The following is a 25,222-nucleotide window of genomic DNA, read 5'->3' as shown; positions in this document are numbered from 1 at the left end:
ACAAGCTCATTAACTGATCATCATATAAACCTACAGATTCCTCCTCTTTTCTACAATCCTTTTGGCATATCATGGCCATGTTATGGTAGGCTGGAAATATCTGACTTACAGTCTGTTATAGGTTAAATTTTGTTCCACAAAAATTCATATGTTGAAGTCCTAACCCCCAAACCTCTAAATGGGACCTTATTTGGAAAGAGGGTCATGCAGATTTAATTAGTTAAGATGAGGTCATATTGGAATAGGGCAGACCCCTACTCCAACATGACCAGTGTCTTTATAAAGAGACACACACACACACACACACACACACACACACACACACAGAGAATGCCATGTGAAGATGAAAATAGAGATTGGAGTGAAGCATCTACAAGATGAGCATGCCAAAGATTGGGAGAAGCCATCAGAAACTTGGTAAAAGGCTTGGTACAGATTCTCCTTCATAGCCTCAAAAGGAAACAGTCTGCTGACAGATTTTTAGATTTTAGACTTCTAGCCTCCACCACTGTGAGACAATAAACTCCTATTGTTTAAGCCACCTTGTTTGCAGTACTTTGTTACAGCAGATAATTAATAGAGTCCTAGCTCTAGAATTTTCTCATTTCTAAAGTAAGCATTGTAATTCTTACAGTATCTACAACAATGAACAATAAAGTGCCTTTATTGTGCTTGCCAAGTGCCAAGAACTATGCTACATATTTCATGTAGATTGACTAATTTAATCCTTACCACAGCCCCATAATGCAGTTACTTGTATAATTTGTATCTTCACCTTTTGAGGTGATGGAACCTGAGGCACAGAATAATTAAGCTACCCAAGGTCCCATAGAATGTGAAGAAGCCAAGACATAAATGCAGGCAGTCTGATCAAATTACCCAGGAAATAACTATCTTTACAAATCATAAAGTCACCATTTTCATATCATTTCCCTACTCAAGAGCCTGTATTTCCCTCAGCAAAATGAGCAACACTCTTGTCCAAGAGCTTTCATAATCTAGCTCTGGCCTATCTTCTCAATCTCATCCCTCATTTCCTCTCTACATAAACTCCCCCTTCAGACTTACCTGCCCATCTTTGCTTGAGCATGACTCACATTTTGTTCCTTTATTCCCTATGTTACTCTCTTATCTGCTCCACACCCAACGTGGTACTTTTCTCATTCAAAGAACACAACACTCTTTAATGTAGCCTTCTTGGCAACTCCATCCATAAGCAATCTCCCCTGGGAACCCATGTATGCACTGCTCAATATTCTTTGAGAATTCAGGGACGCTGCCAGCCATGAAGGTGCTTATATCATCTTATAAAATGATAGAATAAATATTTATACAAACACTAAAATAAAATGAAGTTTGCATAAGAATGACAAAGTACAACTGAAATTTACAGAAGAGCTGACACTTCTGGCTAAGGTGAAGAAGGAAGGATGCACTGAGGAGGTAGTATCTGAATTGGGCATTAAAAAAGGGTCGGTAAGAATGTGTACAGATTTCACTGTCTCTACTATACACTTAGTACTAATTATGTGCATACTGAGTTATGTGAATATACATGTTATCTTCCTGTCTCACATTTATTATTTCAGTCCTCTCTGGATCCAAAAGGGATTTGATCACCAACTCAGGTATAAACTGCTGGGAGGCAGGGTCTGAGACTTCTTTGTCTTCCTTGTAGTGTCAAACACCTTTGTGGAAAATAATAAAGAATATACAAAGAAAGGAAGGAGAAAAAGAGAATGTCATCAATGGAGATAAGTGAATTCTCATGACTTTTCCCTGAAGTTCTCCTTGACCTGGCAGCTGCTCCATATCTGCTTGCTCCTCTTCTTGTGCCTTTGCTCTGCTGGCTGATCTGCTTGTAGTGCTTTCTCCTTTCCTCTTTTTTGTATAAAATCCTCTGAGACCCAATTCATTCTCCCTCTTCTACCCTTGGAACCTCTTCCTTCCTGCAATCCTACTGCATTTATGTCCATTCGGCACCTAATTGTTCTCACAAAGTTTCACATTCAGTTATTCTTCTCCAACCAGATTTTATAGCTCCTAAAGGCTGGAAACTATGTTATATTTATTTTGCATGCCTTCCCCTCTTCCCTCCACCTAGACATCCCCTCAAACACAGAAGTACCTGGCAAATACTTACTCAATGACTAAATCCTTTCAGTATGTCTATCACTAAAGTAAAATATCCTTTCATCTGATTCTCCAAGTTCAAAAGTACATTGAGAAAAGTTATATATCAAAACATTCATTCCCAAGTAACACAGATTTATCTTTTCTAAAACTTGCAATCACTGAACCAAACATCAGTGGCTTCACCAACAAGAAAAAAAGGTGTAAGCACACAAAGAAGGATCTGTAATATAACCACCCTAACACCACTAACTCCACTTCCTTATGTGCAGGGTTTATCATTTTATGGCAATTTGTAGTCTAAATACTGCCATATATAACCTTTCTTAAGAAAGAGATATTGGAAGTGGTCCAACAATCTGAAATTTGCAAGATGAAATTTAACAAGTTGAGGTGAAATTCAACTTTTAAAGTTACCATAGCAGACATTCAAATGACATTTCTTAATTTAAATTTTATACAGAATAATTCTATGCAAGCCACATGAAGTCTAAAAATTTTAATCGTGAATATCTTGGGACTGTAACAAAGCACATAGATAATGGGATGAATCCACCCTGAACAATACTTGTTTCCTTAGAAAAAAAGGTGGATCCTAAATTTTCACACAATAGTTTAAGAAGGAATAAACTGAACTTGCATAACAGCAACAGATCAATTCCTATTTTGCTCCCTATTTCTCTTGGGTTCTCATTAAAACCAAAAGCTCTAACTTATGGAAGAATTAAAGTAAAGATAGAGGAGGAAGAGAACAAGGAGTAATCTGGAAACTAAAGGGGCCAGCAAAAGACATTCTTACCTAAGATAACTTTGGAGGTTTTCAATGTTCCCAAGAATCAGTTTCTTTTGAGAAAGGTAATTTTGAAAAGTATTTTGAAATTGCTTTCAAGCTATAGTCTATAAAACTAACCTGAAACAGAACTCGAAATGCCTAAGACATTAACTTTGCTGAGCTCCATTTCTTGGTATCCTTCAAGCCCACTGACCCATTATCAGCTCAGAGTGCATTTTCCAACACCTTATGCTGCATCAAAATGAACTTGCTTTTAAGATACTTCTATCTTAATTTCAATAAGCCTAATCTTGATATTAGAAAAAAACAGAACCACAGGCCTAAAACCATGGGATCAATTCTGCTGGAGATTGCATCTTCCTAACAAAATAAAATAAAGTTAGCATTCTATTTATAAAAACACCATTATTGTTTTTAACCATAAACACTGCAATAAGAAGCATGGTATGACAGAAGTTTCCAGGTTCTTTCTGACATGGGCAACACCCATATTTTAATCACATGACTGATGAATGCCCCCTACATTCATGCAACCACTGAGATCCTTTCCCTCTCACTACCAGTCTGGTTCTACCATAGAAAATGATGTAGAGAAGGGTAAAAGACAAGACTTAAAAAAAACAAGGTTATCTAGAATAAAAAAGAAATGTGGATGGGGACTTAAGGTGGTGATGGATGTGTTAATTAATTTGATTGTGACAATCACTACATGATGCAAATGAATATCAAATAATCAGGTTGTATACCTGGAATATAGATAATATTTATTGTTAATTAAGTGTTTCTTTAAAATTGTTAAAAATAAAAAAGAGAAATATGGAGGAAAAATGACCTGTTTGGGAGAAAACAGATTAAGCCGGGGATGGAGGAGTTTTGCAATGTTTACTTCAATGAAAGATTGATCTTATATATGATCAATATTTAACCAGTCAATAAATACTTTGTTCTTATAAAAATACCAAGTAGAAAATGTAAAGGCATCTTCTATATAAAACATTAAAATATTTTTTTCTACATTCACATATTTAAATCATTTCTAATTTCTAAGATTTTCAACTTCAAATGAGCAGAAGTCATAAATTAGAGCCCCGGAAGATAAATTTAACATCCCTTCAAGGCAACCCCATTTAAACCTTTCTAAACAGAAAAGAATTCAAAGGTCTTTTTCAGAAATCCATCCTAAAGGATAAAAGCATTCAGAAAAACTTCCCTGTATTTACCATAAATCCTTCTTGATGCTTGCTTTAAGTTAATTTCCCCCTTCTTTTCTTCAGGGAAGATGGAAAACAGCTGTTCAACGTTCCCTTTCAGGCTACTTTTTTCCTTCCTGACAGGTCCCTACCCTCCTTGGGAGAAATGTAAACACTGCAGGTGATTCCAAAATCCAGTTGGCCCAAGCCTGATTATCCCTGGGGTTGGTGAGCCTGCCCCCATTCATACCACCTGGAATGATATCATCAAACTGCAAAGGCCCCAGGAAAAGATTTTTCCCCAGAATTTGTGAAATTCTAGAAATCCATTGGATATAGTCTGTCCTCACATATATTAAAATGACAAAGATAGCACAGCTTCAAGAATAAAAGTTTAGTCAGAACTGTCTAGAAGGTAAACAAGGTTGTATTACAGCCGGGTACCTTGGTCTTCACTACTGCTGTACACCGTGTCGGGTATTGAGCGCACCTTGGCATAAAATATTTTTAAATGACTTACTGATTTTTATCATGAAATTCCTGAGTATTTGTCACTGAGGCAATTTTCTCAGTGACAGAAACTGTCATTTCTCATTTCTAAAATTGAAAAATTCTAGAAATCCCTTTCAGTACCCCAGTCTAAAGGACTACTCTATAAACAAGCGTCCATTTCTAGTCAGTTATTTCTTTAAATGAGCAATGTATATGGATTCACGACGTCATCTGCAGATTACTGCATTTTATAAAAAAAAACTTAACACAACACTAATGTTGCTACCTACTTCAGGAACTGCTAACAAACATCATTTTTCTTGCAACAGCCATTTGACAGCAACAATAAGGCTGATATATTGCCTTCGTACTTCATCAATAAAAACATTACAGACCCACAAGCTTGGTGAGCCTATTTCCTTTACAAATTCCTTTTTAAGAGTTAGGAAATGCTGATTCAACTTTGTTGCGGTATGTTTGTATGCATTAAATGCCTATTATTTAGTAGCTAAGTTTGTTATTGTTATACATGATAAAAAATGCAAAAGCCCTGACTTAAGCAACAAACACAACTTTAAAACTCTATGAATATTTCAGATGGAAAGATTTAAAGGACAGCTTCTTAAACTGACTGTATACCTATTCAATTTCTACTAAAAGAGCATGAATGCTAATTTAAACACACACTGGGGATTTCTATATGATTATTCTGCTATCGTTCGCACTAACAAGAGAGGAGAGAAACTATTAAGTCTAGAAATAAAACTCAAAAGGTGGGGGTTGGCATGCAGACACATACATTCAGTTGCCAACTCTGACTCTGTCTTGGACAAAGCAGATGAACATAAATAATCTACAATGGATATGTCACATATATGTAATTGAAAGCCAACTGCCTATATGTCTTTTGTTATATTTTCTCTAACAAGACTACACTTACCTAATAGGTATAACTATTCCCAAATATAAAATGCCAAAGCAAATTATGCTTATTTGTTAGTATTGTTCACAGCTTCTACATATTACCGAAAGGCAAATTCTGTTCTTTCAGGACTTATTTACTAACATTTGATGACAACACTACCAAAATCATGTTTACAAAATATTCCAAGGGAGCTGAAGCAAACAGAAGAAAATCCAGTGATAATCAGTACATGTTAAATTTCATATGTTATTCTGAATTAAAGACTGAACAAACTACTCCATTCAAGAAATACACAGATCACCTCAATAATCTTTTCTTCTCTTTCCAAATTAAAATCATTCCCTTCTTCTTTGTGATCTCTAACAGGCTCTCTGAACACTTTTCCTCCAGCAGGTTTATACTCTTCCGGGCATCTGAAAGAGGATCTGGAATCCACACCCTCAACAGGCTGGAACTTGCCTACACATGGCAGAAGTAAGCAACACAATCGGTAAAGGTAAAAATCCTGAAGCCAGCTAACGAGAACTGAGCAATCAGCCCAGGGCTTTGCAGGAATTAGAAGTGGCCCCACAATGGAATCCTCAGAAGGCATGAGAAGAGATAGAGAGAAGTGGAAGAGGAGGGGGCTGCGGAAAGGGGGTCTGTAAATAGCCAGTTACATTAGTCTAGGAAGCACATAAGCATTTTAGGGAGCTGACGGTTCATGGGGAGTAGTGAGTAGTAAAAGGGATAATAAAGTAGACAATAGGAAAATAAAATGTTAGAGTCTTTAATAATATGAATTTGGAGTCACAAAGGATAAAAGTAGAATTAAATGTGTAATTTAAGTTAATCTTCTATTTAAGGTACACCACTAATGACTTGAAAATGAAAAACAAGTCTTTTACCTTTAGTATTTCCATTTCCATACCCCTAAAACGAGGGTAAGACACTAACTCTATATCACTGTCCATTTCTACTATGCTAAAATATTAAAATATTTGAATTCTTTGAAAAAAAGTTAAATGTACTGGGCAATTTCAAAATGCAAGAATTTATGTAACTGTATGTTCAGGGATTTTCCTTTACGGCAATTATCTAAATGCATATGAATTTATAAGCGAGAGTTTATTAATAGTAATGGTCCCTCTATCCTATGCACAATACCTTCTATTTCTCTTTCTAGTTTGATTCTTTTCTGCAAGACTTCAGCATCAACTAATCAAGCCACTCTTCTATACATAACTAGAAGTTGTGAAACACTAAAGTGAGATGATAGAAATTTGGGATACATTTATTTACCATACACATAAAAAAGACTTTGAGGCAGGATCTTGCTCTGTCGCCCAGGCTGGAGTGCAGTGGTGTGACCACAGCTCACTGCAGCCTCGAACTCCTGGGCTCAAGTGATCCTCCCATCTTAGCCTCCCAAGTAGCTAGGAAGAAAGATTTTTCTTTAAAGAAAAATTATTTCAATTAAACATACTATCCACTTAATGAACAGTTTAATTTTTAAAAGCATATTTCCTATTAGAATGGGGCATTAGAGTTGAGAAGACTTTGTGAAACATACATTCTTCACTATTGTTATCATCAAATGGTAGCATCGATCAGTACACCTCAAGAGTTTGGGATTTTAATCTCCACTTCCCATTCTAATTCACCATATGAATTTCATAGGAAAATCATTTTCCTTTTCAGTACTCTGGGCTTATATATAACTTGCCTCATTGCCATGTTGGGCACCAAGTTGAGGTATAAGGAATTTTGCTGTGTCACCCAAACATTTGCTGGTAATTTGGTGCTCCCAGAGAGTTTTATTATAGCAATCACTACAGGGGACGATAACATAATCCCATGAGAAAACCTTAACATATTTGCTATGGTTTGAATAATTGCCATCTCTAAAACTCATGTTGAAACTTTACCTCCAATGTGGATGTGGCAGTATTGAAAGGTAGGACCTAGAGGTGATTGGGTCATGAGCCTCTACCCTCATGAATGATTAATCCATTCATAGATTAATAGGTTAATGGATTCATGGGTAATCACGGGAATGAGACTGATAGTTTCATAGGAAGAGAAACCTGAGCTAGCATGAACAACTCCCTCACCATGTGAGGCCCTGGATCACCTCGGAACTCTGTAGAGTCCTCACTGGCAAGAAAGCCCTCCCCAGATGCAGCCCCTCAACCTCGGACTTAGGCTCCATAACTGTAAAAAATAAATTCCTTTTCTTCATAAGCTATCCAGATTCAAGTATTCTGTTATAAACAATAGGAAATGGAGTAAGCATTTAAGAACTGTCCTATCCTCTTCTCAGGCACATTCTTTTAGTAGGGTTATGTCACTGAATCTCTTCAAGTGCCCTACCCACTCCTTCAGAATAGTAAAGATCCAGCCCCCTCAGAAAACAGAATAATAGTATCCACTATAATGAATTTCCCTCTACCACAGATTCTGGCTCTCCCCAAAGGCTGCCACAAACACATCCTAAGTCAATAACAGTATTTCTCTTTTTTTATTTGGGGAAGGGGCAGTGGGGTGGTGAAAAAGGATAATATTTACTATATTTATGATTCAAGTATGCTAATGGTTATGTAATATTAATATATGCTACAACCACAAAATGCTAGTCTTTTGGGAGTTTCTTCTGAAAAAGGATCGGAATCCACACCCTCAACAGACTGGAGCTTGCCTACACATGGCAGAAGTAAGCAACACAATCGGTAAAGGTAAAAATCCTTTGAAAGTTTCAGGTTATGTAATATTTAATATATGCTACAACCACAAAATGCTAGTCTTTTGGGAGTTCCTTTTTGAAAACAAAGATTACCAACATACTAAAACCCAAATTTAAATATTTTTTCTTTTTTTCTCTACAATTATTTATTGAAATAATACTATTGAGTGAAAATCATGCAATTTCTTTCATGCAACACAGTGTGATCCAAGATAAGTGTAAATAAATACCAAAATATTGTATCACAAGTAACATTAGGAAATGTATAAATATTTTATTGTTTAATTGCAAAATGCACTTTCATCAGTGATCTTAAAGCACTTTTTCAGAAATTAAAAAGAGACTATAACGAGGCACTGGGAAGCATCTGCGAAGTTAAGAGCTTTATCTCATGGATGACCACCGGGTCCTCTCAGGGCAGCACTGCCAGATATTGAGCCGGAGAGCCCATAAAATCTCATTGAAAGGAACTGTATTAGCTTGTTTCTGAACTAATTTCGTAAATACTAAAGCAGATGTACACACAAACAAACATTAGTCACTAAGATGGTCCTGATCTCACATAGCAAACCTAGCTGATGTCTCACCCAGTGCTTTTTCAACAGGTCCCCAAGATCAGGAGGGACAGCCTCTATCTAGCAGGATCGAGAATGGAACCTAATAACCCCATCATAGCAACTGCCTATACTGTTATCAAAGTATCTCTTGGTCAAAGTTTCTTTTCAGATGGAGTCTTCTTCTGTTGCTCAGGCTGGAGTGCAGTGGCATGATCTTGGCTCACTGCAACCTCCGCTTCCTGGGTTCAAAAGATTCTTCTGCCTCAGCCTCAAGTAGCTGGGACTACAGGCGCGCGACACCACGCCCAGCTAATTTTTTTTTAATTTTTAGTAGAGACAGGGTTTCACCATATTGGCCAGGCTGGTCTCGAACTCCTGACCTCGTGATCCACCTGCCTCGGCCTACCAAAGTACTGGGATTACAGGCGTGAGCCACCGCACCCGGCCCCTTTTTATTTTTTTAATTCCCCTTCACTTGGTGACTGTACTTTCAGTATTTTTTAAACTGTCAAAATGTACTTTGTAGGCCAGTGTTTTTATTTAACTAAAACTTCATAAAAACTGATACTGACGTCATATACTAGTCAATGAAAAATAACTCTTCCCAAGCTCAAACTTGGGAAGTGCTGCTTATCGATGTTTCTCAGGTTCTGCATTAGCAGCTCCAAGAGAGCTAAGGCTGATCTCATATACCTCTGTATGTAACCTAGGTAACCAGCACTATCTTGCACTTTTTGCTGAACCCACACAAAGGGATCACTAGGTGATGGAGACATCAAATTCAATCTGTTATCTTCTCCATTTTTACTAGAACAGACCATACCTACATACTTCAAAAAAGAACTTATATCTGTATCGTGACCGTCAAAGGAAGAGGTCACAATACAGAAATCTAAGTATTTGCATGAAACAAATACTCAGATAATCCTATATTTTATTTTCTTCCATGCACATTTTTTGTGATCCCATTTAGTAATATAGTTAGAATACTCTATACAATATTGTATATCACTATTTCACATAGAGATTATCATCGAGAATTTCTTTTTTTTTTTTTGAGATGGAGTCTTGCTCTGTCGCCCAGGCTGGAGTGCAGTGACGCAATCTCGGCTCACTACAAGCTCCGCCTCCTGGGTTCACGCCATTCTCCTGCCTCAGCCTCCCGAGTAGCTGGGACTACAGGCGCCCGCCACCACGCCCGGCTAATTTTTTGTATTTTTAGTAGAGACGGGGTTTCACCGTGTTAGCCAGGATGGTCTCGATCTCCTGACCTCGTGATCCGTCTGCCTCCGCCTCCCAAAGTGCTGGGATTACAGGCGTGAGCCACTGCGTCCGGCAGAGAAATTTAAAAACTTGAGGGAATTACTGAAAGTTTAAATTCTATAATGTGAAAAATACTGAAAATATGTATAAGTGAGAAGATCTTTCACGCATTTAACTAACAATGCTAAACCATGACTTTCTAAACCATGACCAACGAAAAAATTTTTAAAAAGAACTTTATTACACGAAGATTCCTAGAACTAAAAGCGTCATTGCCTGACCTAAAGAATTTCAGGTAAATGAGGTTCACCTCCTGATTTTAACCAAAGGCTTCGGTTTCCATCTGAATGCCAGCCGGCTTAAGAGGAGGCTGCTGTCTTAAAGGAGCAATATAAACGAAAAAGTTCTCAGGTCACAAACTTAGCTCAGATTCCAGCCCCGACAGATCTTGAGCCCATGTGGCATCGCTTTCAGAGCTTCCCAGTCTGTGAGTCAAGCCCCCGCCCCCTCCCCTCCCCGGGACTGCCTCGGGGATGAGGTTTACTAACAATTTCTCCGACTGCCGGCGGAGCCCAGGAGCGCTGGAATCCAGCGTCTGGGAGAGGCTTGGGAAGCTCTTCCTCGGCTTCCGCAGCCGCAAAGTAGGGTTGCCAGCGCCAGGATCGGCACACACGCCGCCGCCACCTCCCCAGCCCCCAAATGGCTGGTGTACGGAGGGAAAGGAGGACGCGAGGGTGTGCCACCCAACCCCGCAGAGTGAAGCCGAGGCCCCAAGGACCGTCGAGGAAATCGCGGCTGGGCCGGCCAGATCCGACGCACGGAATGCGATCTCCAGGTTCTCATCGTGTTCCCGGCTCGGCGCTCGGCGTTCAAGGGGATGGGGAGGGGCGAAAAGCTGCCCCTCAAGGCTGCTCCGCCGCCGGGGAAGCCCGTGGCTCAGGCTTCACGCGTCAGGCGCTCTCTCGGAGCCCAGCCGAGCCGGGCCCGGGCGCGCAGCCCGCGGCGCTTCGCTCTCAGCCGGGGACGTGGCTCTCCGCCTCCCGCCCGCGCAGGGACAGCTCCGAAGGCTACCCGCCCGAAACTACCGAAGAAAATTGCGCTGCGCGCCCCAGCTAGTCCCTTGCGCGCCCCTCCACTTACCGCTCCCAGCCGAGGCTTCGTTCTCTTCGGCGTCGCCTCCGCAGCCTCCAGAGCCAGCTCCCGGTCCTCCTCACTCCAGGGCGCCCGGGCTCCCGGCCCCCTCCGAACCGAGCCCTCCGCGCTCCCGCCGCCCCATGGGTGCTGGTGGGCGCCGCGCCCCGGGATGCGCTGCTGCAGCCTCGGGCGGCACTACTGAGAGCCGGGCCGGCGCGGGCGGGTAGGTGTGGGCGAAAGGGGCGGAGGGAGGGAGGCGGCGGGCGCTGAGGCTCCGCTGGAGGGGGGAGGAAACCGCAACGTCACCAGAGCCCGAGGAGGCGAGGATGAGGAGAGGGAAACGGGGATCCCCTCCCCCGGCCGAACCCCGATCGGAGGCCCGCCCCGCTTTCTCCCGCTCCTCCTCTCCCCTGACTCGCCGCTCGCAGCTGTGCTCGGCCTTCCACGCCACCCGGCCCGGACTCCACCCGCACCCCCGCCCGCCAGGCCTCTTTGGCTCTAACTTGTTCTAGTTTCTTAGGACTCAAACGCTTTGGGTTCGAGAATCACACCCAAAGGAAAGGTAACTTTTGGAGGCCCAGGGGGAGGAGCTGATGCTTCCACACTACTCTGGGAGAGGAAAGCGAGGAAGACGTTAAAACTCTTACTACCGGGGCTGGTGCCCACTCCAGTCTGCCTCCTCCCGAATAGTTACTGCCTCTTTTCTCTCGAATTCGGTTTTACTCTCTTCTCAAAGAGAAGTTAGTGGGAGGGGGGCCTTTGGGGGGGTCACCTATAGAGAAGCAGTTCTCTTTTTTACTGTACCAACAAAATACACTAAATCCAAGCGCACCGAACCCTGCAAACGGAATAGATTTTAATCATAGAAGGTCAGGAGCAAAGCATTTAATGTAGGCAGCTCACAAACGGAAATTCATCTTACGCGGTGGCGGGGTGGGGTGGGGGGGTTGTGTGTGTGAGGGAGAGAGAGATCCCTCATGCACCCAAGTTCAGGTGGAGCATTTGCAACCTTGGTAGTCACAGCCTCTTGGAGAAGAGTCCTCCTGTTTTCCAAAAATCAGCCACTGTGTTCAAACACGCTCAGCCAGGTCCAACCAGGCCCCAGGGAGATGTCAGGTAGGATCAGGGCCATAACCTCAGGAATACTTTGCCCCCTCCACCTCCACCCAGTGTGTGCATGTAACCTACCAGACCTAGATTGTACAGAAGTGAAAGATTTGTAGGATACTTACCCATTCATTAGAATGGGAGATATTTTACTGGGAGCAGTGCTTTTCTCCATGAGTTCTGAAGGGCACCTCCATCCAATTCCCCTGTCCTCAGAGGTTCTCACTTATATTTGGCCAAATAAGGAAAAAATGTGGATGTCTCAGTTTATGCTTCTGTTTTTCAGAAATTGCATTTAAGAGGAACTCCTTACAAACAGGTCAAGAGGAAGTGGTACTATTAAATTTTTTTAAATGTTCGCTCAGGTAAATCACTAATTTGCATAAACTTCTTGATGCTTTAGGGAAGGCCTGTCGAGGAAAGAAGAGGGCTCTGGAAACTGGAACTAATTTTCGGTTCAGATCCAAACTTTGCTTTTACTACTGTGGGCCTTAGAAAACTAACATCAGAACCTCAGTTTCTTCATCTATAGTGTAACAATGTAATACCTTGTTTGAACAGTTACGGAGAGGATACAATAAAAATAGCTAATGTTTATTGAGAGTTTACTACACCATATCAGATGGCCACTGTGCTAAGAGACTTACATATACTAATTCAATTATTAGAATAAATTGTGAAAGTGTCTAGCTGTATTATGTAATCCGTAAGTGTTAATTTCCATTTATCTTCTCAAATTTCAAAGAGACTTTAGAAAAAACATCTGGTTTAATTTACGTAACCTCTCAGCAAGTAGTAGTCTAGTTCAGTGATTCTCCAACCTAAAACTTTAGAATCAGCAGGGGAGCTATAATAAATTCTTTCCAATGGGGACCCCCACACAAGAACAACAAATCAGAATCTCTGAGGTTAGGGTCTAAGCATCAGCATCTGCGTTTTAAAATCTCTTCCCAGATGATCACAATGTACAACCAGGATTGAGAATTCTTCAAAGGCGGCAGTACTGACTGTCATTTTCTCCCCTTTACCCTCACACCCCCACAATTTTGCTTTTGAGTGACCTGCGAATTGGCCTCTGTATGACATTCACTTTGTGCAAAGCCCCTCCGCCCCTCCGCCCCTGCCCAACCCCATTACAGTAAGTCTCAACAGATCTGCTATTCTGCTGTCTGGAATCTACAGGATACACCTAGCCTTGATTCCACAGGAGAATACTTCAATTTACCTGGGTACATATTAACTCCATCAGCTTTTCTTCATCCATAGGAAAGCTCTCAGGAGGAGATTTACTTTGCCAAGATCTCTCTCAAACCCTGATGCCAAGAACTGAATTCAAGGTTTCACCCAAGTGACAAAGTAGAAAGATGTTTAATGGCTTTGTTGTAATTACTGTAGTTCCCTAAGTATATCCTTGGAGCTTCTATGGCAGCAATATTACCCAGCTGACTCCATATTACAATCTACCAAATAAAACCTTAAAGTGTTAAAAGTTTAGTTGGAGAATCACTGAACTAGACAACTACACTCAATGCAGTGTTCAGCACTTTACCTGTGATTCTACTGAAGTTTATTGTGTTAAATTAGGCCTCTTAGCTTGTTGACATGTTGGGTATCATTGATATAACTGAGTAATTCTACCTCTCAATTTCATGACCTCTGTAAATCCAGTCTGTATGCCATGCCATCATTTCAGTTCTCATTCTCAGGTACCTTCCTCTGCCAACTGACACTGGATTTGCATGCTACTGATGAACATTCTTATCAGTTGAGGACCCACATGTTACCTTGTCCTATTTTTGTCTGTTGTCCCAGGGTAGCAGCCTGTGTACATGGGTACATGGCACTTTCGTAGGAATTAGAAAAAGGTACCCCCACTCTCATCTTAGCTGAAGGATTAGGAAAAAGTGACCCCTTACTCCTAGATGCAGCTCCAAACAGACAGCAGATGAGCTTTGTCTATTGGATGTCTTTGCTCTACTGTAATATTGTCAAAAAACAAAGGAAATGACTACTTAGTGAATTGTGGTTCATGTCTACAAAATTGTGTCTTCCTTTTCTAAGTACCCAGATGTCATTTTAATAATAGGTTTATTCATTTTTTTCAGTATCTGTGAAAAGTTTTGTGCCTTGGTTTCAGACTAAGGCAAAAACTGGAACTCCATCTGTCCACCTCCAGTTTTTTAGTGTTCATCTCCCTCTATGCTGATTCTAGCTGAGAGTCCTTATTGGTAAACTCTCCTTGCTGAGACGGAAATCTACTAGGCAAGAAGTTAAGCTTTAGACAGCTAGGACATATTTTCTTACAAGCTTCTTCACCTATCTTTTCAGTTAACTCTTTGAAAGTTTATTTTATCCCTTACATTTAATGGTTTATTTTTACATAATAGAGAAGACAAAAAAAGGGAATTAGTTTTGTTTAGTCATCCATTTTATCTCAAGCAGAGGCATCCCTTCCATGTTCTTCTTGTCTGAACAAAACAAAATATTATTTTTTGTTGTTGTCATCCTTAGTTTATTCTTGGCTTTAGCCTAAAATAGCAGAGTAACAATATTACAGGGCTGTTACAGGTATGCGGCTTCTGTTCTCCTCTTGAGTTTAATTCATTAAACTAAATTTTAATCTGCCTTTTATGTTTTACTAATCAGTCTGGTCCATGACTATACATGTGCTTCCATTCTTGAAATGCTTTTTCTTTTTCTTCCTCAGGCCAAAATTATTCTATTTGTAAAACTGCCTTACCCTGCCCATTCTCTCATCTTCAGATCACAGAAGTAAGATCATTTTGGTTTGCTCAAGCCATACTGCCCTATACTTGTACTTACTGATTCAGCGATAATCTCCTGAGCTTTCCCTTCCATTTCTGAGCATTCAGCCCTGGCCAGACATCCTCCAGAGGCTTCTCCAGGCTTCCTTGCTCAGGCCTCCCTCCCTGCCTTTCTCAGCGCTGACATGATCTTCTCCATTACCAAGACTGCTCTGCTGCAACTGCTTCATCTCCAGATGACTCAAGCTTCCTGGGCTTAGTTTTCATCTTTAAAAAAAAATGAAACATTTACCTACATTCTTAATCATAATTGAATTCCACCTCCACTGCAAGTCACAATTTGAGATTTCTGCAGGTACATACTTCCTGGCCTCACAATCTTCTAATAGGTCATAAAATGTACCAGGCACGTCCATATGTGTCTCCTTTTATCGTCACAGGCACTGACTGATGAGGAAACAGAGGCTCTGAAAGTTAAAGTGAATTTCCCAAGCCATAAATGGTTCAGACCACATACGATTATGTTTTCTGATATAAAATCTAGGATCCTTCCACTAAACCACTTGGCCTAGACTAACTTTTTGTGTCTAAAGCCTCATTTACAGTTTGCGTATCCTGGCCTCAGTTGAAAGCTCTATTCATTGACAATTGACTTTTGAAATGGATGATTTTATATCACCTCTTATTATAAACTACCCAAGGTGTCCTAAACACCTTCCAAATTATAATATTGTTCTCTGAAATTACAAAAATTACTGATATTTGTTACATGAATGAATGAAATTAGATGTTTATTCTTTTCCTCAGACTTACTGAATAGACCAAAAGGAGTGTAACATTTAATATTATAAGCTCCTTCATGGTGGAGACTCTTCTTCATTTCTATAGCCATTCCTCATATTTCCTGGCAGAGGGCACATTTATTAAATTAGAATTCAATTTTCAGATTGTGGCTGTGTCCCAGTCTAGATACAATGGTGGATAATTTAATGTGTCCATCAAATAAAAGCATGGACTTTGAAGTTGAACAAAACTAGGCTGAAATCTAGACTCCCTGTCACTAACCGTGTGACCTTAGGCAGGCGAATCATTTAACATTGTTGAGTTCCACTTTCTCATCAGTAGGATTTTGATATGCAAACTTTTCTCATACAGTTTCTGGAAGGAGCAAACCGAATGTTTTATATAAAATACCTGCCAAGGAATGAGATCTCAATAAATAGGTGTTTATTGTCACAACTTAGAATGCTTCTAGGGGCTGTCAATGAGAGATACACCCTTTAGAATCAGTCTTGTGTGGACTGGAACATGCCTAGGCATTTTTCAGGCAGGATCTGAACCAATTAAGGTGAGTGATACCCTACCTCTCACAACCCTGCTAAAAGTAGTTGAGGTCATGCCAGTTTTTGCAATAGTTTGGAAATCAAGCCTTCTGTGCTCTTCAGGAGGAGATAAGGATTGTCGTGGCAGTGTTCTATAATAGTAATTCTAACCCCTGGGTGCATATTAGCATCACTTGGGAGAACCAAAAACACACCAGTGCCTAGTTGTACTCTTAGAAATTCTGATTTAATTCCCTCTAGGATGAAGTCCAGATATCCCATATGCTTTTAAGGGTACGAGATAGTTCCAATGTGCAGCCAGAGTTAGAACCAATGCTACGTAATGGTGCTTCCCAAACTTTGCTGCACATTAGAACCATTTGGAGAGCTTTAAGAACTTCCGGCCGCAAGCGGTGGCTCACGGCTGTGATCCCAGCACTTTGGGAGGCCGAGATGGGCAGATCACGAGGTCAGGAGATCGAGACCATCCTGGCTAACACGGTGAAACCCTGTCTCTACTAAAAATACAAAAAATTAGCCAGGCGTGGTGGCGGGTGCCTGTAGTCCCAGCTACTCGGGAGGCTGAGGCAGGAGAATGGCGTGAACCCAGGAGGTGGAGCTTGCAGTGAGCCGATTGCACCACTGCACTCCAGCCTGGGCGATAGAGCGAGACTCCATCCCCCACCAAAAAAAAGAACTTCCGATGCCCCAGTTATAGTCTATACCAACCATATTAGAAAGTTTGAGGTGTTTAAAACTCTGTGATTCCAATGTACCAAAAGTTTGGAACCACTGTTTTATAGAGTGTTACTAAATAGGCTGGGTGAGGTGGCTCACACCTGTAATCCCAGCACTTTGGGAGGCCAACACAGGCAAATTGCTTGAGCCCAAGAGTTCGAGATCAGCCTGGGCAACACGGCAAAACCCCATCTCTACTAAAAACACACACAAAAAATTAGCCGGGCATGGTGGTGCACACTGTAATCCTAGTTACTCGGGAGGCTGAGGCACGAGAATTGCTTGAACCCAAGAGGCAGAGGTTGCAGTGAGCCGAGATCACACCACTGCACACCAGCCTGGGCAACAAGAGTGAAACTCGGTGTCAAAAAAAAAAAAAAAAAAAAAAAGTGTTACTAAACAGGTACTTGAACCAAATGAAGTATTAATTAGAGAATATGTTTATTTGCCACATTTCTTCTGGTTTATTAATTATATAAAATATTGTGAAGATTAGTTTTTATTAACTCAAGCTCACTAATGTATTTCTTTCTAAATACTTTTGTTGGATATGCAGTTTGGGAAAAATAATATTTGATGTCAATACTGGCTGAACTAGTGAAGTTGACTTCATATTGCAGTTAATGTTTCACTTCAAGTTTCTGCTGCCTGAGTATTACACATAGTGAATTCCAGTAAAACATTTAACAGCCAGGCCATTCAGACTTCTCCTTCTGCTCAGGCTTTTTCTTCTGCTGATGAGATTACCTGTGTCAGGCAAAGAAAATCTTGGCTATTTTGCATTTATAGTATCTTTTAGATGGGAAACAGTCGACAGTTTGCTGATGTTAAGTATGTAGTCTAGTGACATGTTTCTATATCCTTTCTCACCAAACTCCAAAGAATACACACTGGTTCTTTTTCCATGTTTTCTTTCATTTTTGATTTTTTTAATAGTGCCATTTTGATTTTGCCATTTTTACTCATCTTGGCCAAATGGAAAACACTGCCATTTTAAAAAAATGTTAAAATAACAAAATTTAAAAACCCAACAGTTTAACAAACAAACAAAAAACACAGCATTCCTTAGAACTATTTGTCATCTAAGTGAGAAAAGTAGAAGGAAACTTGGAATAATTATATTCTAACCATTTCGTTTTACAAAGAAACCAAGGTTAACATAGATGGGGACTGTTACCAGTTTTTGCTGCTAATTAGTTAGAAGTGGAAGGAGAAGTCAAGCCTCCTGATTCCTAGCCAGATTTTCTTTTTCTTGCTTCTCCTTGCTGAATCATTGGCCAAAAATGTACAACTAACTTCTCCTTTTGGGAAGCGCATACTTCATATTAACTCTGGCAATTTATGAAAAAATGTAGATTCATTTCCTCCATTAACAAAATGTCAGTGCCTAAGAAGAAATAAGGTTTATTTTTGGAAGAAATCAAGTGCTTACTCAGAATGTGCAGGGGATGGCACCTTTCATTTAGCAGCGTTAAGCTCAATGTGTTATGTTTTACTTATGATGTAATTTCTCCCCTGATATATGAACAATGTAAGTTCACATCACTGCATACGTAAAATCACTATCTAACTAAATGCCTGTCCTTGAGGTGAAATCTTTAATAAACTTTCACCCATCTTGAGTTATTTTTCCTCTCATTATACCTGGGAATTAAGGTATTTAAAAGTTCTAATAAATTTCCATCTTTTTATTGCATGAATCAATTTTCTGAATTTCCTGTTATTATATAAGAAGGCTGACACTTGATAGCAGTGCTTCTGTTCATGGTAGGCAGATTAATGTTGTGGTGTGAAGATCAGCTAACTATCTATCATATATATATACACACACACACAAAGCACACACATATATATGTGTATATATATGTATGTTTTAAAATCTCACTTTCTGATCAGTCATTAAACATTTGGCAAGTATCTATCATATATACACACACACACAAGCACACACATATATGCATATATATGTGTGTGTATATATATATTTAAATATCTCACTTTCTCATCAGTCATTAAACATGCGGCAAAAAAAAAAGCAACTGTTACAAAGTAGAAATAGACATAGGATACAACAATCTTGGATTGCAGTATAATGGAAAAGTTACTTTAAATGAATCTGCCTGAAACTGACAAATTTTAATGTTGTCTAGGGGGAAATTAGTGGGTTAATTCTGGAAACTGAAAGTTCTAGGTTCGAGGACTAAATTGACCCTAGAATAAATTCTGTTTTTACTTCCCCTATACGTTTGGAAAAATCAGCAGTAGCATAAACCATGATAACTTGGGAAAATCACTTAACTTCTTTTGAGTCTTAGTGTTCTTAGCTATAAATAGAAGAAAGCATTCTACTTCGTTTGTTCTCAAGTATGGTTATACTTTAGGACCATCCAGGAAACTCTGGGAAAATAAATGATGCCCTGTACTACCTCCAGACAAATTAAAATGAAATTTCTGGGGGGTGTGGCCTAGGCTAGAGGTGCTCAAAAATATGGTCCATGGACCACTGGTATTAGCATCACTGATTCATTAGTCAGCCTTGGATGCCACGACAAAATACGATAGACTGAATGGCTAAAACAATAGAAATTTATTTCTCACAGTTCTGGAGGCTAGGAAGTTCAAGATCAAGGTGCTAGCCAATTCTGTTTCCGATGAGGGTTCTCTTCCTTGCTTGCAGACAGTAGCCTGTGTTCTCACATGGCCTGCACATGGAGACAGAGCGATCTCTCTCCCTCTTCTTATAAGGCACCACCCTTATGACCACATTTTACCTTTCTTTAATCCTAAAAGCTCTATTTCCAAATATGGTCACATTGGGGGTTGGGGCTTACATATGAATTTTGGGGAACAAAATTCAGTCCATAGCACTTGAGATCTTGAAAATTTTCAGACCAATCCCAGATCTACTTAATTAGATTCTCTAGGGGTGAGGGCCAGGAATCCATGTTTTAACAAACTCTGCAGGTGATTCTTATGTACATTTGAGTTTGAAGACCACTGGCCTAAGCCAATAGTTCTTAACACTTAGACTGTATATTGGAATCACTTAGGGAATTTATAAACCTTTGATACCTGGGGCCCTATCACAGAGATTCCAGTTTACCTGTTGCAGGATGCACAGTCTAAACAAGTTTTACAGCTTCTGAAAGCAAATCCCGTCTGAGAACCAATGGTGTAGAATATCTCTTGAGGGTCTTTGCAGTCTAAAACGGTATATATTTAAATATAATGACATACACAAAATATGTATATAATACAATACATAGTCTAGATAATTTTCATCAGAAGGAGGATGATAGAATAGCTCTATTTTGTAGCTTCAGATACGACTCATATTTGTTGTCAGTCCCTTTTCATTAATCACTTGATGACATAATGCATTAAACAGGAGCTTTTTGAGAAGTACTATTGTGAAAGTACATTTGCTAAATATAAGCTTCTTTATTTTTCAGTAAAAATCAAGGATTTATTTGATAGTTAATGTGTTCCTACTGCATAAGACTAAATAAGGGTTTGGAGAGCAGCCAGAGGCTTATGAGATACACACACACACACACATACACACACACACACTTTTTTTTTTCCAGAGATGGGGTCTTGCTCTGTTGCCCAGGCTGGAGGACAGTGGCAGGATCATAGCTCACTACAACCTCAAACTCCGGGGCTCAAGTGATACTCCCACCTCAGCCTCCTGAGTAGCTCGGACTGTAGATGTGCACCATCACACCCAGCTCTCTTGAGATATTTTAAAAGAATCTTACAAATTGTGAGTCCAGGAATAATTCTGGAAAACAATCTACTTATTTTGTAAATCTCAAAAAAGCTCATTAAGCCATATAAAACTAAGAAGCTATGGGTATTTCTTGATGTTAAAACTTATATTCAGCCGGGTGCAGTGGCTCACACCTGTAATCTCAGCACTTTGGGAGGCTGAGGCAGGCAGATCACGAGGTCAGGAGTTTGACACCAGCCTGCCCAACATGGTGAAACTCCACCTCTACTAAAAGTAGAAAAAGTTAGCCAGGCGTGGTGGTGCACACCTGTAATCCCAGCTACTGGGGAGGCTAAGGCAGGAGAATCGCTTGAACCCAGGAAGCGGAGGTTGTGGTAAGCTGAGATTGCGCCACTGCACTCCAGCCTGGGCAACAGAGCGAGACTCCATCTCAAAAAAAAACAAAAACAAAACAAAAAAAACTTCAGTTATATAATTTTAAAATCTCTTTTGATATCAGAATATAAATGGCTCTGATAAAAATTATAGATGTAATTTTCCTCAAATTTTACAATAGCTGTAAAAAATGGCATCTTAAAAAATGTATCCCAAATCATCAGAACTCTGACCAGTGAATTTAATTGTGATGCAGTCAGCACAAATATTAGCACATAAAAGCAGAAAACTCAACTCATAGTTTTTCTTTTCTCCCCAAGGCACGCAAGCCATTAAAAAAAAATTTTTAATGTCAAATTCATCACAGAGGAATAAGTAACTGAAGAATCAAAATTAACTATCATCCTTAAAGTGCTGGGGCTTAATAGGAAAGTTATTAAAAGTGGTATTTGAGCATTTGACTTCATTAGAATTCTCTTATGATGTGGCCAAGGTGGTGACCTTTTCCAAATTTATGTACATATTAAGTATCCATACTAATGTTACAAAGGGACTGAGAGAGTTAACACTAAATTGGTAAATTCACTCAAATATTCATGCTGTATTTAAAGCGGGATAATGGTGTCACCTTTATTTTCAAGTCTTTTAAAAACTAGCTTTTGAATATTTTTCCCATGTTTCAATAAGCATAATTACCAGGAAATTACAAATGAAATATTAAAATACATGTCAAGATATGATTTTTTTTCCAGATGCAGATGCAGATAAATATTCCTTACCTTTTTAAAAATTTTTTTAAATTTTAAGTTCCAGGGTACATGTGCAGGATGTGTTTTATGACACAGGTAAATGTGTGCCATGGTGGTTTGCTGCACCTATCAACCCATCACCTAGGTATTAAGCCCAACATCCATTAGCTGTGTTTCCTGATGCTCTCCCTCCCCTGTCACCCACAGGCCCCAGTGTGTGTTGTTCTCCTCCGTGTGTTCTTATCATTCAGCTCCTACTTATAAGTGAGAACATGCGGTGTTTGGTTTTCTGTTCCTGCATTAGTTTGCTGAGGATAATGACTTCCATCCATGTCTCTGCAAAGGACATGATCTTGTTCCTTTTTATGGCTGCATAGTATTCCATGGTATAATATTCCTTCTCTTTAAGCAAGTTTTTAAGTAAAACATAATTTTGTGCAGAATCATTTGAAAATAATGTTGCCATATGAACTGTGCTTTCTTTGGATGCTACTAAGAATGACTATGGCTTAACAAGCTAACCTAAGAGATCTTGCCTCACAAGTCAACAGATGCCATTTTGTGAGTAAAATGAGCTACATCAACACTTAGAACGACAGATGAGCTAACATATGCTTGAAAAGTAATGGAAGTACTATAGATTCCTAATTTGTAATAATATTGCAAAGCCTATCTGTTTCCACTTAACCATATCACCTGTCCTATACACTGTACTAAAATTAATGATCTGTATTACAGTTTTTATTCTGAGTGTGAAAGAATAATACTTTGTTTGTCCCTGATCTATCAGCTGTTGTTCTCTGAAATTTAAACCTAGACAAGAAGCTTCTAAATTTTACTAATATTAAAACAGTATTTGCTATATATAGGAAACAAAAGCTATATAACTACAGTAGTTGAACTAAAATTATAAATAGGAAGAAAAGTATATTTAAATTTGATCACAGATGGTTGACAACAATTACTAAAATCCTTAAGACTTACGATTATCCCTTTTCTAATCTCTCTACAGTTAAAAAATAATAATATGGAGGTTTATAAGGAGGAAATTGTGAAAGATATAGATGCAAGCCTACAAATGCTTGTATAGTAAGTGTTCCCTATTTAGTCCAGCATGAAATCATAAGAATTGTTATGTACTTTAATAATCTATTTCTGAGAGTTCCCTTAAGGCAGATTTTCTTCAAACCTCTTTAAACTAAAACTAATATGGATAGGCAGATGATAAATAGGAAGACAGATGATAAAGATATAGAAATATATATATTAAAGTTTCAGAAATCAATGTTTCTATTTTTTATTTTAGTCTATTTCATTAAAAAAGAAAGAGAATTTGATCAACCAAATAGATTTCAAGACCCACTAATAGATTGCAACTTCAAGCTTAAGAACATTGCACTGAGGTTACTGTGTATGTGTAGAGAGATACTGTTCATGTTTACTTTCAAAGTTTAAGGGTATAGACCTCCAAGTACTATGAAACTGAAATAATGACTTCTGAATGCTTTCTAACCTACATAAATCTGACTGATAAACACAATAAAGCATCAAGAAGATGGCTTGATACTGTAGCCAAACAAAAGGCAAAAGTAGAGCCAACTTTGATTAAATTCAAACACCTTGTGGCATTTAGAGGCATGCTCATATTGGCAGGAGAAGCAAATAGATAAGGTTTAAAGCAATACACTATCTTTGTTTGTCCAAGGACCACGTAGCTCTTCCAATAGGAAGATCATTTGTTTATGAGGCACAATAAGAAATTTTGCAGTAGTTAGAGTTGTAAGGCACCAGAGGTTCCCCACAGCCTAGAAGCTATCAACTCATCAATAAAAAGGTCCACCTGGTTGATCCAGAGTCTTCAGTTCCTGCCACTGGGAAGGATACTTCCAAGAACTGCATTTTCTACCCTATACCTGGCATATTCCATCACCACCTTGTCTTAGATTTTTATTAATTAAAGAATAACTCTTCCCCTCAACAAAGCTCCATTTATAAATAATTGTATGGCACTAGTATTTATGCCAATGTAGGCTGCAGTCTGCTATTACAGATGGTACTGATATTATATCTCCAAACATGACATGTTCATTTATTACTATTCACAAAGTGAATGTCATTGCCCTAGATCTCTATGATCAGAAACAGTCAGTAGCAGAAAAAACAAACAAACAAAAAATCACCTACAAATCATGTAGGAAAGAGAGTCATGATCAGGAATTTTTGCTGCATTGGATACCAGGCTTTGAAGAAAGGCAAAGAAGACTTGCCTGCCTTCTTCCAGCAGAATTCAACTAGACAGTAAAGGACTGAAATTGAAAGTATTTTTGTGACCTGTTCTAAGAAATCATTAAAAAATCAGATTTATTCACATACTCTTATTTGCCTGGGGACATTTTAATTTATCAGCGACTTGGGTTAATTACTCCCTATAAATTCTACACTTGACAGCTCAGCTTAAACCTGAGGCATTCAGAAGGAAATACATCAAAATGCAACAGACATGGGCCAGGCATTTCTATGCATCTGCACTGACTTTGAAAAATACACACACACGCACGCACATGGATTTTGATACATTTTGGGACATATGTGCATGAATCTCAACTGGCTTGGAATCATTGGGGAAAGTAGATCCTTTGCACCCTTCAGAGCAGCAAATATTTCTGTGGCAGGGGAAGTAGTTTCTAAGTATTTTGGATGCTTACTGATAACATTATTAAAGTTCTTACATATTTTATTAAAGATGAGAAAGAAGAAAAACTATTTTTTGGCTTAAAATAACTGTTATATAAGCAAGGCTCTGCTGATGCCATGCAAAAAGATACCTTTTTTTTTTTTTTTTGAGATGGAGTCTTGCTCTGTCACCCAGGCTGGAGTGCAGTGGTGCGGTCTCAGCTCACTGCAAGCTCTGCCTCCCGGGTTCACACCTTCTGCCTCAGCCTCCCGAGTACCTGGGACCACAGGTGCCCACCACCATGCCCGGCTAATTTTTTGTATTTTTAGTAGAGACGGGGTTTCACCGTGTTAGCCAGGATGGTCTCGATCTCCTGACCTCGTGATCCGCCCGCCTTGGCCTCCCAAAGTGCTGGGATTACAGGCTTGAGCCACCGCGCCCGGCCAATAACTTGTTTTTGTGGCTAAAGGGCAGGAGCCAGGGAGGGGCTCACCACCCATCAGCACTTGATCCTTCTAACTAGTACTGGAGAAGAAGAAACATTGTTCTC

General features: G+C 39.5%; 1 protein-coding gene and 1 pseudogene across 1 annotated transcript in view; one reads left to right on the top strand and one right to left on the bottom strand.

The window, feature by feature from the left end:
- DSE (dermatan sulfate epimerase) overlaps positions 1-25,222 on the bottom strand; it is an 81,856-nt gene that overhangs the window by 55,229 nt on the left and 1,405 nt on the right. The gene's annotated exons all lie outside the window — the stretch shown is intronic.
- LOC112133776 (serine/arginine repetitive matrix protein 3-like) lies at positions 10,620-11,411 on the top strand (annotated as a pseudogene).

This window comes from Pongo abelii, chromosome 5 (genome assembly GCF_028885655.2).
Source record: "Pongo abelii isolate AG06213 chromosome 5, NHGRI_mPonAbe1-v2.0_pri, whole genome shotgun sequence".
Classification (NCBI taxonomy): Eukaryota; Metazoa; Chordata; class Mammalia; order Primates; family Hominidae; genus Pongo; species Pongo abelii.
Note: the sequence above shows the minus strand (reverse complement) of the source record. Positions and strands in the feature narration are given on the sequence as shown.